The following is a 13,430-nucleotide window of genomic DNA, read 5'->3' as shown; positions in this document are numbered from 1 at the left end:
CACACTATCATCTGATCAGATGGCGTTTCCCCGATTTAAACTGGATCTAAAAGAAGAATCAACCACAGAGAACCATGAAAACAAACCTGCAGGATCCACAACCCAGCGACAGGATGGGGGCAGGGCTCGTGAGAAACGGAGTTAAATAGGAAGGACTTCAGCACAAAGACGGACATCCACAGCACTACAAATCTATACGAACTAATACTTTCAAATAGCACCAACCACAGAACCAGAGATCAGAACCATACCTGAACAACCAGAGTCTGCGGTTCAGCACCTCTGCTTCTTTAAATACTCCGACACAGGAGGCAGCAGTCGGAAACGTGCACAGATCACAGCAGGCTCATCCTAGACCAGATCCAAGAGGATCTTCTAGTCTGTTCACAAATGTTTCTGCTGTTGAAAGAAGCTAAGAAGTTAAAATGGTTCTGGTCTGGATGCCTCCTGGACGCCTCCCTGGAGAGGTGTTCTGGGCATGTCCTACTGGGTGGAGGAAGACCCAGGACACGCTGGAGAGACTGCCTCTCTCTGGCCAGGGAACGCTCAAGGTCCCCCAAGAGGAGCTGGAGAGAGGGAAGGCCCCTGCGACCCGGTCCTGGATGAACTTTCAAAGATTGATGGATGAAAAGGCTCCTGCACCCCCATCCAAGAAAGAAAGAAGAAACTTGTTTTCTTCTTCTTCTTTCTGCAAGAAATGTCTTTATGGAAGGTTGTTTGGAAGTCTTCTCTCTCTTTTGTTGATCAAACCTCAGTCCTGCCAGCTGTCGGTCAGAAACGAACGCATCTGTTCTGTCTGCCAATGTTCTGTCATGCGTGTCTGAAGAAGCTGTGACAGCCACCCCACAAGCAAACCGGGGGCTCGTCCGTGACTTCAGGAGGAGGCTGGGCCCTGAAACAGCTCATTCAGTTTATGGTCAGCGTCACAGTGAAATTCAACACATATGTGGGCGTGGCCAACATTTGACAGAGACTGACAGAAAGGAAACTGGAGGTCAAAGCTATTGTTGTGAGGGCCAGTTGGTGGAGGGAGCAGATAAGCTGAGGCGCCCCACAGCATATCTACTGATCATTAGCATTCTAATTAACCAGAGGCAAACCCAGGAAATATGCATGACATAAAACTGTGTTTTTTCTAAAAACATATTTAGTTTTTTAATATAAAAATTATTTAAAGTGAAATATTCAATTGAAAAATCATTTTTCAAATTCTGTTTGTTTTTGTGTCTGCACAGGATCTCCTGGGAAACAAGAAAACACACAAAGTGACTCTTTTGTAAAATAGTGTGAGCACTTCTTGGACGATGCTGAAGATTTTTATTTTTTTAGAGATTAGAGTTAAAGCAGCTCCAGCGCTGACGCTCCGTCTCTCCAGGATCCTGCAGTCATTTAGATTTAGGTCATATAAAGATGGAGTGCAGAAGGAAGCAGACTGTGGACGTCGTGGAAGTCTGGAGGAGAAGACAGGAGGCTGCAAAGCTGCTTTGGCAGGAAGATGAACTGTTTTCTGAACAATGTGCCAATAATGCCAATATGTGCCACACCATGAAGGGATGGAAAAGCTGGACGCCGAAGTACTGCGCTGGGAATGATGTGGTAGTGCCACGTCAACTCCTGCTACATCGTGGTGTTTTTCTATGTTTTATAAGGAAATGTGAAAGTTAAAAAGGCCACAAATGTGTTTGAAAATATGTGAAATAATTTTACGAAATGTGTTCCAAAAGAGTCTAAAAGATATTTATATGAATCAATATTCTGTCAGTGTGTTGTGGAGCGGTAAAGGCTTTATTAGAGAGTTGACTTAGACAATTATTTATATCAGCCACATTTGAAACCTTGAAAAGTATAGTTATTATATTTATTTTTGTATACAGATGAGCATGTCGCCCCACCCTCAGCCAAAACAGCTCGGCACCCACATTCGCTCCCTTTGATCTGACTATGATCCAGTTCAGTTTACTGTCCAAACACCAGGACGTCTCTGCAGCAGCATTAACCGCACATACGCTGTCTGCACACAGGGCACTGTGCAAAGCATGCTGGGACTTTTCTGTGGTCTCAAGTGAGTGTAGGGCAAAGTAAAAGATAAATGGATTCTTAAAATTAGAAATTCTAGAGCAGATTTGTTGAAAATGAATCAAGAGCAGAGTGGGTTAAAATCTGCAGCTCTGATATCAGGACCTGCAGGTGTGAAGGTCAGACCAGGTCCAGATCAGGCCCAGACCAGGTCCAGATCGGGTCCAAACCAGGTTCACACCAGATCCAGATCAGGTTCAGACCAGGTCCAGATCAGGTCCGGATCAAGTCCAGATCAGGTCTGGATCTGGTCCAGATCAGGTTCAGACTAGTTAAATCAGCACCAGACCACGTCCAGACAAGGTCATAACCAAGTCTAGATGAGTTCCAGACTAGGTCAAGTCCAGATCAGGTTTAAATCAGGTGTAGGTTGCGCTCCCACCAGGTCCAGATTAGGTCCAGGTCAGGTCCAGACCAGGTTCAGATCAAGTTTAGATCAAGTTCAGACCAGGTCCAGATCCCTGGAGTCCTTGCTGACCGTTTCCAGAACTGTAGCTGTTCTCTGGCCAAACGCTGATGAGGTGTTGGACGGGCTGCCTAACATCCATACAAACACCACAACAAACAGGCATGGGCAGTTTTTATGGAAGACGCAGACCCCCTCTCAGTGCTTTGCCACAGTCTTCAGCTGTCCATCACATCAAGTTCCGCCCCAGGCTGGGTTTTCTGACAGTTCTGTTTCGGTCTGACCTCTCTGGTCCTGTGGTTCTGGAGTGTCACAGGTTGGAGTCCAAGCAGTATCACTGGGTATCAGACAGGAAGTCTAGGCGACCCCCCCCCCTTCCATGGGACCAGTCTGTGTGAGCGCCCCCAGTTTAAAACACGGGTGCAAATCTGCTGCTTTGGCCCTGTCACCCCCCCATGAGCGGCCCGCCCCAGCCTGGCATGGGCAGGTCACATCCTTAATATATATATATTTTTTTTTATTGAGAGCGTCCAGAGAGTTGTGGCCACTGCTGTATATTACACAGGTGTAAATGTATTTTCTATATATTTGCTTCTCTTTGTGTACAGGTGTGTTCTCTTTTGCGAACCTCTTCCTGTTTGGAAAAGGTTCCGGTTCTGGTCCGGTCGGGGATAGTGTCCTTGTTTACATGTGTATCTGCTGTATTTTTGGGGGAAATGTGCCACTGTCCAACAGGACTTGTATTATAACTTTAGCCGAGCGAGTCAAACTTCAGTAGATGCTGTTGTAGTTTACAGATGGGGGGGTGGTGGTGACCGGGTTCTGGGTTCTGCTGTTGTCTCGGTCCACTTGAAAACAAACAATAATCAGCTTTTGTCAAAGGGAGGTGAGTTGTGGGGGGTGGGGGTTTTCAGAGGAAGGATCCAGAACAGGAAGTGAAGGAGCAGATCCAGGAAAGGAACTAAAGTCCGTCTGGACTCGTGACCTCTGTGTGAGCATGAAGCTCTGTGTTAGCTGCCGTTAAACCTGGCTGACAGGAAGAACTTTTTTGAGTACCGCTGTCGCGGGGTTCTCTTAAGAGTCCAGGAAAAATCAGCCAAACAGGAGGCAAGCCAGGAGAGATTCCATTGTGTTTTTCTTTTTAATAAAGTCGTTGGGTTTTACAAAAATAAAGCAGGGTTGAGGACAAAATGACAGACCCAAAATAAATCCAATAAGTTTTTATCTGGTCACTTTATGTTCAAAAACTCAGACTGGCACTTCTTCTGCCTGTTTCTCTTTCAGTTACTCACGGCCATTGTGAGAGAGAAGTACCTCCATTTATACTCCTTCTGGCCACTCCCACCTAATTAAGCATTTCACTCAGAATATTATCTTCCACAAAATACTACATTTAAACAATACGTTTCAATAAGTTCTTCTATTAACTTCAGATTCTAATTAACAGTATTGAAATACAATTAATCCATTTAAACTATAACATGCAAAAATAAAGAAACAACAACCAAACAATTTAAATTAGAAACAGCTGTCTCAAAACTGACATCAAAATTATATAAACAGGAAAAACAAATCCCTCGGTTTGGCTGTCAGTGAAGGTGGGGAAAAAGGGGGGCGTGGCTAAAACGCCGTGCTGCAGAGCCGCGGTGAGTAAATGTTTGTATGTGTGTGTATGCGGAAACCTAGCGATGACCAAGTGTGCACCCAAGGTCTAAACTGTAAGAAATGAAATATACTTTACAAGATAATGTGGTTGGATAACAGCAGAGTTGGATTATGACATGGATGCGCGCGCCAGCGTGTAGGTGTGTGTGTGTGTGTATGTGCGTGTGCTCACTGCGCTCACTCAGACGGAGGGACAGAGCCGCTCCGTCACAACCGCCCTCCAAACATGGCCTCCAAGAAAAGGGATAAATGTTGAAAAGTCTTTCCTGAGCTGAAACCCTGTTTTCAGGTTGTGGCTGTCGTGACCCTCACTCTGATCAGCCTCTCCTCAGAAGTCAAACCTTTTGGAAGCCATGTGTTCTGAGTGGTGACTTCATGGTTTTCTGTTCCTCATAGTTGCTGCTGAGTTTTTGGCAATCTGCAAGACAGCATCTTTGTCTTTTTTGTTTCTCTGCTAAAAAATAAAGCTCTGTGATTTCTCCAGACTTTCCTAAACTTTGTCCCAGAATCTGTAGGTTAGCTCAGATCATTCAGGTCTTGTTTAGGTTGGCAAGCAGCTGCAGGTGGGAAGAAGCTCTACTTCCTGGAGATAAAGACAGTGAGGCGCCATGACTTTCCTCCAAGTGGGCGAGAAGGTCTGGAGACGTCAGCACAAAAACAAGCCGAGGAAATGTCTCACCTCTTAGTTATCGACTCTGAAAGCATGAATGTCATTTACTGCTGAAAGAGAACCAATGAAAGCGTAGTCATGTTGGACTGAGAAGGCTGCAGAGGGCGGGGCTTTTCCCGTTTGTGCCTCTTCATTAACCCGTGAAGCACCACTCTCCTTTCAGCACAAACAGGTTCTCCATCAGGCGGGCTCCTGCTGCCAACATGAAGTATGTCCTGCATTCTCGCCAGCCGTGACTCCTGTTTGCGTTTCAGACGTACATTCGTGTTTTCCATGGACTTGATTGAAGATTCCCAAACTTTGATCTCCCACTTCCTGCCCAGAAGCCTGCGGAGAAGCGGAGCAGCTTATTGACGGGGTTTAATCAAAGTGTGCTGCTGTCCGCTTTGTCCAGGAGGCCATAAATCTTTCTGAATCTATTTCTTGGCTGTGAGGAAATGCTGCCCTTCATTTTCTCTCATGAGTCCAGCAGGATCACACACTGTGCGCTTACTGTATTTACCGGGGGGGTGCACGGCTCGGTAACAGTGCGACTTTTTCAGTTCATAAGAGCTAAACCACTGTCGGTGCTTCTTCATGCTGTCGGATATGGAACCGACTCCCTGCTTCTCCACAAGCTTCTCCCAGAAGGCCCTTAGGACAGCTGGACATGGAGAAAACTCCATAGAGGTCAGAGCTCATCGGGTTTAGATGTTTCATGTTCTTCAGGGTGGAGATGTCCACCTTCAATCACAAACCATTAAGACCATGAACAACTAAAGTTGTGTTGTTGCCATAAAACTGAAGAGTTTGTACTTTGTGACTCTTTAACCTTTTATAATTGTGTTTAATATATCAATGAGTACCTCTGTTAACTTTTGTATAAGATCTATAATCTCTAAACTCACATCCACCGAAGAGGAGCAAGTCATTGCTGCGACGGCTTCATGTTGTAGAACTTTCATTTTCAGTCTTCTGAGCCACATTTTTCTTTTTGTAGTAAACATTCAGACTTCCAGGTGACTTTTATTTGTAGTACTAAGCTCTGTATTTGCAAGCACTGTAAATGCGATTCTCATGGGATTTGTCTTCTGTACATTTAGTACTCTGATGTTACTCTTAATAAAACGTCAAAAATACTCGACTGAGTTTTTGCTTCAGAGAAACGTCAGCATTCAGGCGGAGCAGGAAGGTTCACTTTGCTCTGATTGGAATTGATTTACTTCCAGCAATCAACACAAAATGACTAAAGAAATCAAACAAAGAACATGCTGATCTATTTGTAGATTTATCAAATTTAGGATGAATAATCCTAAATAATAAAGTGGGGGATGTTACACTTCATATACAGTGTGTATTCATCCACATATAATGACTCAGTCTTTAATAGTCACATTTGCACTCATGACACACTAAAAACATTAAATGTGAACTATGTAAGAGTTGAATGACTGGCTTAGAAAGGAGGAATCACATTAATATGAAGTCAGTCATACATTTACTGCTGTTAGGAGAGCCTGAACCACTCTTGTTCCATGTCACAGCTCACAATTAAAACTAGTCAAAAGTTACAAATGCTTTACCAGCAATACCAGCACAGCTAATACCTTCAAAAAACCTTCAAATGTACATTAGAAAAAAGTATTGGTTATTAATGACCTGTTGATTTCAGAACTTCAAATGTGACAGTAAACATCATAGAAATGCATTTTAAAAAATGCATTCAACCAAGAAACAAAGAACAGACTTTGAAACCCAGATCACTACCAGCAAACAGAAATGTAAACTCAGAAGCCTAAAGATCAACCGAGAAGATGGACATACTAAAATTAACATGGAGCAAATTTCTCTATCCGGTCCAGAATCTTCTCTCCATTATCTTTGGAGGTGTGGCACAAGCAGAACATGCAGAACCTCCTGCCATCTATGAAGCTTTACAGCCTAGAGAGGAGAAGCTGCAGCCTGTAGAGCACATGGACTATCAGGCCATCATGATTTATCAGGCTGTTAAGCCACTCGTAGCCACATCTGGAAACTGCAGAGGTAGATGAGATTTTCAGAATCTATTTTTTCAAAAACCAGCTGAAGTGAATCGATCAGGAGGCAGTTTGTTTCAGTTTATTGATACTTCAGAGAGTTATGGTAATTTTATTCAGGGCAGACACTTTAAGAACATTACACTAACAACTGTCTGCAGATAAACAAGGATTTAAAAATGCAGGTGTCACCGATAGAGCAAACGTTCCTCTGATGAAAGTTTTCAGAATCCTTTCTAACACAGAGAGCCATGAATCGTGGAATTGATTCAAGCTTAGTGGGCCCATCCCGTTTGACTCCTGCTCTGTTCTTAAGGTTCTCAAGGACGGCTGAAATTCATTCCAGCTGGAGGAGATCAAATGAGAAAGATGATCCATTTCCTCTTCCAGAGGTCTTTGTTTTGTCTGCACTTCAAACACGTTAAAAACGACAGATCCATTTTTGACACAATGACTGATTTGTAGTTACCACTGCAGGTTTCTGGTTTGTATGCTTCTTTCAGACTAGAGAGAGTTCTAGCACGTCCCTGTCCTGCATCGTTCACCTTTGACTCTGGATCAAATGAGACTGAGGCCATGTCCACACGTAGGCGGGTATTTCTACAAACGCATATCTGCTGACCTCCGTTTTACAAAAAGTGTTGCGTCCACACATGATCGTTTTAAAAATAATTCCATCCACACATCCCCGCATACTTGCGCTCTTGGACGTGGTTATGAGCTTGTCAGAACAGTAGTTAACGGTGTTTCCATTAACTCTGAAATTTTGCAAATTGGAATTTCGATAATAAATCCTCCTAATGGAAACACCACAATTTCGAAAAAACTCGCATTTTTCGAAAAAAAGTTTTTGTGCTTAGAGGAGGTGGTATTTGGGGCGTATTGAAACAGACATTTTTCGCAGAACTGTTTTGGAAACACTTTTTCTCTAAATCGATGCGCCTCTTTGTGTGTCTGTCCGAGCGCAACACGGAGGGCGGCAGGAGAGATCCAACAGCTTCACAGATTCATCTGCAGCTACAATTCTGCAGCTTGGAGCCTGAAGATGCTGAAGTCTCGTTTGAGGAAAAGCGCGAGTGCAGGGACAGAAACTTAAATGGATCTCGTCGTGTTTTTAAACAGAAAAAGGTCCAGCAGCTTACTTGCTGGAATTATTATTATAACCTTTATTTCATCAGGCAAAACATTAAGAACAATTTCTTATTTACAATGTTGGCCTGAAAATGCTAAAAATACACAACAAGAAGAAAGGAAACAACAAACATGATTAAGACATATTAAAATTACCGATTAAGAAAACATGTACATGATTCTTTAAAAATGTCCTTTACTCTGCGTTTAAAAGCAGACAGAGAAATAAGAGTTTCCAGATGGAGTGTCCTTTGGTAAAAGTTCCAGTCATTTGGAGCAGCAAAATGAAAGGACATAAGGGCAAATGAAGTCCGCGTTTTTGGAACTTTCAGTTTGAGGAGTTGTGAGGAACGAGTGTTGTATCTGGACGGATGCTCTAATTGTAGTAACTGTGTCAGATATGGAGGTGAGAGACCAAGCAAGCTTTTGTAAATAAATATAAGCCAGTGATTATTGCGACGAGACTGCAAAGAAGACCAATTAACTTGGGAGTACAGCTGGCAGTGGTGTGTCCTGTAAGGGGTATTAGTAACAAAGCGTATTGCAGAGTGAAAAATGGTGTCCAGTTTTTGAAGACTTCCTTTGCAGGCATGGCGATAGATTATATCACCATAATCAAACAAAGGAAGAATGCACATTTCAACAATGATCTTTTTAGCTGAGAATGTAAAGACAGAGCGGTTTCTATATAAAAAGCCGAGTTTTGCTTTGACTTTAGATTGTAACATGCTGATGTGGTGACGGAAAGACAGTGCATTGTCTAACCAGATTCCCAAGTATTTGTACTCTGTAACCTGCTCTAATATGGTTCCATCTGAAGTGGTAAGGTCCGGGAAGGAAGAGGTTACTGTTCTTGTAGAGTTAAACCACATGATTTTAGTTTTTTTCGCATTCAAGGAAAGCCCTACATTTGTAAAGGCATTTTGTATATCCAAGAAGCCTTGTTGCAGTGAGTGACAGACCATTTCTGGAGATGGACCAGAAGCATACAAAACAGTGTCATCAGCATATAAGTGTACAGAACCTTTACTAACAGCATTTGGGATGTCATTAATGTAAATAGAAAAAAGAGTTGGTCCAAGAACTGATCCCTGTGGCACGCCTTTAGAGACTTGGAGAGGCTGAGAATATAAAGAATCGATATTTACCTGTTGCATTCTGCCAGACAAATAGTTAGTAAACCATAATAGAGACTGATTGGAAATGCCAATGCTGCCAAGTCTGTCCAGTAAAATAGAATGGTTTACTGAATCGAAGGCTTTAGCTAGATCAATGAATACTGCAGCACAATGCAGTTTGGAGTCCAGAGCAGAAGCAATATCATCAACAACTTTCAACACTGCAGTGATACAACCATGACCGGAGCGGAAGCCAGACTGTACTGGAGATAGTATTTTATGAATCTCAAGATGGTGAGTCAGCTGTTTGTTAACAAGATTCTCCAGAATCTTGAAAGCACAGGGTAAAATGGAAATTGGCCTGTAGCTGTTCAGGTCAGAGGAGTTACCCCCTTTAAATAAGGGGCGCACCGTTGCAGATTTCCATTCACTTGGAATTTCACCAGTTTGGATGGACAGATTGAAAATGTTTGTCAGTGGAACTGATATAATAGAGGACGCTATTTTAAAGAAAAAGGGAGCAAGCCCATCGAATCCGGCTGGCTTTTTTAAATCCAAAGACAGTAATTCATTTGTGACTTCTTTTAAACTAAAAGGCTGCAGTGAGAGTTGTTGAGATGCAACAGGTAAATCTGACACTATATTTAAAACAGAATTAGATTTAAAATGACCTGTCTTTGTAAAGTGCTGGTTAAAAAGATCTGCCATGCGAAGTTTGTCAGTTACCACAATACTGTCCGATACAATGGATACAGGTGAGCCTGATGATTTGTTTTCCAACTGCTTTACCGTTTTCCAAAATAAATTTGAGTTTGGGTTACCCATGAGTTTGTCTTTAAAGTAACTGATCTTTGATTGTCGCACTGCTTGCGTTGCCTTATTTCTTATTTGTCGAAAAGCAAGTTTATCACATTCGAGCCCTGATTTTCTTGCTTTACGCCAGGCATTATTTTTTTGTCTTAGCAGTAAAGCCAGGTCTTGAGAGAACCAAGGGCTTATGCGAGTTTTTACACGCAGTTTCTTTACAGGGGCATGCTTATTGATGACAAAAATAAAATGATCTTTGAAAAAAGTCCATGCTTCTGTTACAGTTGGAATAAGCAAAATTCTGTCCCAGCATACTTTAGAAAGATCATGTAGAAACGCCTGTATATTCAAATGTTTAAGAACACGTCGCTGAATAATTTGACCAGGTAGTTTAACAGCCTGGTTTTTACGGATGCAAGCAATAAAGCAGTGGTCACTGAAATCACTGCAGAAGGTACCAGCGGAATACATATGGGGAGAATTTGTTAGAATCACATCAATCAATGTTGCTTTGTCTGGCCTTTTAGGGTCATAACGGGTTGGCTGGGATACAATTTGATGCATATTGAGAGAATCAAACTGCAATAGGACATTTTCGGGTGGCGTCAACATGTCCCAGTTGAGGTCCCCTAGTAGAACTAGCTCGGACTTAGTTAATGGAGCTAAAACAGTACTTAAAGTCATTAATGAGACATATGGTGCTGAGGGTGGGCGGTAGAAACCGGCTACTCTCAGCGAGAAGTTGTTGGTAAACTTAACATTTAGAATTAATAGGTCAAATTGCTTGGGTATAGACTTTGACATGAGGACAGTACATTGAAAGTGATCCTTTGCAAAAATGACAATTCCTCCACCTCTAGACATTCTATCCTGTCGAAAGAGTACATATCCAGGCATGTTTAGTTCAGGATAGTCAACATTTCTTGACAGCCATGTCTCACAAACTATGACAAAATCTGGTTTCGAGCTTTCTACCCATGTGCGAAGCTGATCCATCTTTGGCAATAAGCTTCGAGCATTTATGTGTAGGAAGCCCAATCCTTTGCCGGTACAGAAATCATGGAAATCAAAATCATTGTTTGATGAATTTTGATGAGTAGAACAGTTTACAGGGCCAGGGTGAACATGAACATTACCTGATATGAATAGAAGTAGCAAGATGAGATTTCGGCTAATGACATTTAACATTCTATAATTAAACACTGATGCAAACATGTAAGTGCGTACATATGAGAAGAGTATTAGGTTAGCCAGTATAATATTTTCGGTATAAAATTTAAGGTGATCATAAAGGACCAGCAATTTGTCTAGACCTATGGTCTTGGTGATAACAAAACTGTCCCAGTCTCTCTGATGAACATAAACACTTCTTAGGGACACAGCAGAGCCATGCGTATTGGCACCATGCTGATTGTGCATAATTAAATGTACAATCATAGAGGCCACAATAAAATGTTATGGTTATTTTTTTAAAAACCACTGAACAGGTTTCTCACCTGAGACTGTCAATAGACTCTGCGCGGCACGCGCTCTCCAGACAGCGCTGTGACGTCACCGCAATGCTCCTTTTTTAGTGAATCAAATAAATAAAAAACGTGTTCTCATTCATCGTCGTGTTTTTAATGACTTATCGCGTGAGTTGGTTTTTGCTTTATCGCAAAATTATGATTTCATGGAAACAGTGTCATTTCGAAACATTGTTTTTTTCAAAATTCCCAGAATTTCGATAAAGTTTTGCGCAAATGTGTAATGGAAACGCAGCTAGTACTGACATGTATGCATTAATTGTCGCAAAAAGTGACGTTTAAAAATGTAAATCACCGGTTATTCATCTCCACACGCAGACGTAAAACCGGAGTTTTCCAAAATCTTCACTTAGGCCGCAGTTTTCCAAATGCACCTTTTTTAGTGACTTAAATCTTCGGTTTCGTGTGGATGAAAGGCCAAAACGTATGAAAATATGTTTGTTTTAGCAGATACCCACCTATGTGTGGACAAGGCCTGAATGGAGCCAGTCAGGTCAAGGTGAGAGAGCAGCTGGACTAGCTGTTTGACATACAGCTCAAGATTCCAGACCTGCTGGGTTTTGTGGGCTGTGATCTGTACATTAGACAGTAATAAAAACTTGGAAAAGTTGTTTACAAGCTTCAGGAGCAGCAGTGATTTGATAGTCCTTAGAGACTATCAAATCAATTGGATGGGAAATTATTGTAAGGAACAACTGACACAAAAATATGATTCTCTTTAGCCGTTTACAACCTCAGTTCTACCTGTCCTTATGGGTGGATACGGGCATCTGCAGGTAAAAAAAAAAAAAAAGGTCAAACCTGTACGGCAGATGACCCATGGGAAATTTCAGGTCATAGGCGTCAGTGACCCGTAGAGAGAAAATGTTTTTCCACGGGCATGCTGCTGGCAACAGGTCGTAGTGAACACTTCTACAACAGCAATCGGGAAGTGGGTGGAACTCATTTTTTTTATCTCCGTCCCCAAATCCGTTAGAAAGAACAAGGATGCCGTTAGTGCTGTTCACGTGATATGTGCACATTCATTGCTGTAGTCTGACTGTTAGAAATGAGACAATCAGATTGTAGTGTGTGTGAACGTCCTACAGGAACTCATGGATCATGTGCACACCTCATGCATGCAGCATTTGTGCAGTCAGTAAGGATCCAGTTCTCACACTTTCCTAACCACTTGAGTGTGTCGTAAGGACACCGTACGACAACATCACCAGTACGTCAGAAATACGCAGAACTTCTATTATGCTTACTAATACTTCTTGATACACTTACACACACAGGACAATCTTTTTAGACATTTCAGGAGTTTGTAAAGTTTCTATCCCACAAATTAGATATGAACTGACTTTATTGAACTGGGAGGAAAAGCAACAGGCAGAAGAGGTTTGTTAGTAGAAACACTAAAACACTGGCAAACACTGACATCGGTTAGCAAAGGCAGACAATGCTGTGACGACGACATGACTCAGACTTTAGTGGGTGACGGAGAGCGGACAGAGGGAAAAAAAGCACTTTTATTTATTCATATCTCACTTTATTACACTTGTCTGTTTGTCTCATGCACTATTTCCAACCCCTTCCATAAGGATTTTTCCTCCCTGACGAATCTGTATGAGCAGAAGGAGTCCACCCCCTCTTGCCCTAAAGCCAGAATCTGCCCCCGGGAGGTCTGCCAGGCCACATTAGCATAAGGCTGGCTAGGTCAGGACTGGAGACCTGCTCCTGCTCACATCAGATTCAGTCCTGCAGCATTTTCTGCACACTTGGACCTGAGCAGCAGTGTGGACAGCTCCGGCCGACAGCTGCCAAAGAGAGCTTACACCCACTGAAATGAATCCCTGGTGGGAGGCGACATTCCTCAGAGTGCTGCCACCAACCCGAGACAGAGCTGATCAGCAGCGTCAACAGAACAGAGAATGATCTGCAAACCCTCAGAGCCTGGAAACTCCAGAACTACAGCCACCATCATCCTCACCGTTACTGACACCACAGAGATGCCGGTCTAAACCTGATGGGGAA

At 42.6% G+C, this 13,430-nt stretch overlaps 1 protein-coding gene across 2 annotated transcripts in view; it reads left to right on the top strand.

The window, feature by feature from the left end:
- ajap1 (adherens junctions associated protein 1) overlaps positions 1–5,935 on the top strand; it is a 48,905-nt gene extending 42,970 nt beyond the window's left edge. For both annotated transcript variants that reach the window (XM_024264090.2, XM_024264091.2), the window contains exon 6: positions 1,236–5,935. The gene's annotated coding sequence lies outside the window, so the exon portion shown is untranslated. The remainder of the gene's footprint in view (positions 1–1,235) is intronic.
- Positions 5,936–13,430: the final 7,495 nt, after the last annotated feature.

The sequence above is a fragment of the Oryzias melastigma genome, linkage group LG7 (assembly GCF_002922805.2).
Source record: "Oryzias melastigma strain HK-1 linkage group LG7, ASM292280v2, whole genome shotgun sequence".
NCBI classification, from domain to species: Eukaryota; Metazoa; Chordata; class Actinopteri; order Beloniformes; family Adrianichthyidae; genus Oryzias; species Oryzias melastigma.
This window is presented reverse-complemented; position numbering and strand designations above follow the sequence as displayed.